General features: G+C 43.9%; 1 pseudogene; it reads left to right on the top strand.

Annotated features, from left to right (window-relative positions):
* Positions 1–2297, top strand: part of LOC102832594 — an 8549-nt pseudogene that overhangs the window by 3019 nt on the left and 3233 nt on the right.

Genomic DNA, 2297 nt, shown 5'->3' with positions numbered 1-2297 from the left:
TGATCCTCATGGGCTTAAAGCTGTTGTAACACTCTCAAATTTAAAACTGCTGTAACATCTCAACATTGTTTTTAATCAATGATATTTTTTAAAGTTATGTTTTTGCACATTTTAAAGTCTGTTCTCATAGTAGAGATATTTGATTTTGACAGATATTTATCAGAAAAACTAATAATCACTAAGAATTTCACTACTTTAATGGTTTTGGGATTTGAAAAATCTCGATTATACAGTGTTGTACCAAGCTTTTTTTTTTTCATTTTTTTTCTTATTTATCATCCACAGCTGTAATGATTCCTGCTTTATTAATGAGGAAACTGCACAGAAAATGCTAATCCACATGTTACCATTTTACAGGAATGTCCCTGTGAAATGGTGCTCTTAGAAGCAGGATTTTTTTTAACTGAAGGTGGACTCACATTAGGGATGAATCCAGCAGGACCCACTCAGACCCTTAACGTCACGTAGATCCAGTGGCGCTTCTTCTACCCAGCACAGGCACAGCACTGACCTGCTTTGGCTAATTTTCTAGTCTCAGGAGAGTGTAGTAGGCAAGTTGAGGCTACTTTTGTTTGGTGCACTGGGATGTACAAGTGGCTGCTGTGCAACCTGAGGGCACACCAGCTAAAGTGTTGGAAAGTATTTACAGAGCTCCTCTGCTCCATGGCGAACCAGGGCCTTCCATGAGTGCTCAGATAAGGAGCTTTAGGAAGCAGTGGCTACATCTAATTAAGCCTCCATTGGCCCACAATTCACTTTGAAAAGCATCCTATGGAAATCCTTGGGTACTCTCATGATGGACTTTGATAATGGAAATAGTGAAAGAGGGGAAATGGTTTTGAGGCAGGCAGGCCTGCGGAAATAGGCGCTGACCCCCTATGTCCCCCAGGCTCATAGCTCATTCCTGGAGCAAGGTTCACATTCCAGGAAATAAGAGACAGACCACCTCAGCCTCCTGTGATTCCCCAGGCTAATCTGTTCCTGACCCACCTCTGGGAGGGAACAGAACCTGTTTACCTGTTTCCGCTTCTGTAACTGCTTGCTTGTATGCTCATACAGCTTTCCCTGCTGTATGTTTGAACCAACCAATCCCAGGTAGCCCTGTGAAGCTGTTGGTCCTCACTAACCAATCCCAAATGAACTCATGTATGCACCCCTATTCCCTATAAAATATCCTCACATAGGGAAGACGGGGCTCAGGTCTGGATACAAATCGCTGAGCCACGTGCTAGCACAATAAAGCCCTTCCTTTGTTACAACTCACGTGGCATTGGCAACTGCTTCAGAGCAACTCTGGTAACATTTCTGGTGCATTGGCCAGGAAACTTCTCTGTGCTTGACTGACCATGGAGCTGTTGCTACCCTGGGAGCAACAGATGCTGAGGCGGACCCTTGTTCTGGGTGTGAGTGTCTACTGAGCGCACTCCGGCGAGATTTCTCATTGTGTGGACACTCTCCTCCGGGATGGAGACCCATTGCATGGATCCTCCTCCCTAAAGGACCAAGCAGGTGAAGGAACGGCTAATCCTGGACTTCTGAAATGTGGTAAGGGTGTGGGCTCACAGGTAGTCAGACCTGGTCAACAACCAGAAGGGAGACTTGATCAACCTCCGACCAGTCTGAATACCTACAACTAGGGAAACCACAGTGGTCCTCAGTCAGCTTGGAAAGGGAGGTCCTGTGTGCATGAGTGTGTGGTGTGAGTGAATGTGTCTGGCAGGCTGGGAGCCATTAACTGACACTGGGGGCAAGGTATAAGTCCTACACCGGGCTGGTGGCAAACCTCATACAGCTTAGGGAGACAGTCCTCACTGCTAGCACGGAGTGGACTCCTGGTTCAAAACTCTCCAAAGCTAAGTTGTTGTTGCTGTTAGGTGCCATTGAGTTCGTACCGATTCATAGCGACCTCATGTACAGCAGAATGAAACAATGCCTGATCCTGGGCCAAGCTCACTATTGCTGCTACGCTTGAGTTCATTGATGCTGCTACTTTGCCAATCCATCTACACCTGGTCATTAGACAACTTTGATAAAAATATTTCTGTGATGTTCAAACTGACTTTCATCTCCTTTCCCAGTATGCAATAAACTGTTTCTTCTTGTTTCCACTAAAAGATTAAGTCAAACTTTACACAAATCATTTCTACTTATCAGACCACTACTTTGTACATTTTCTTAGTAACATAATGTAGTAACATAATCTATTAATCATCAATGCTTGCACTACCTTATTATTTCTACTAACTAATTATCAATCTTCTATCCTACATAATGTACTATTATTTTCATAATAAAAA

The sequence above is a fragment of the Chrysochloris asiatica genome, unplaced genomic scaffold (assembly GCF_000296735.1).
Source record: "Chrysochloris asiatica unplaced genomic scaffold, ChrAsi1.0 scaffold00312, whole genome shotgun sequence".
NCBI lineage: Eukaryota > Metazoa > Chordata > Mammalia > Afrosoricida > Chrysochloridae > Chrysochloris > Chrysochloris asiatica.
Note: the sequence above shows the minus strand (reverse complement) of the source record. Positions and strands in the feature narration are given on the sequence as shown.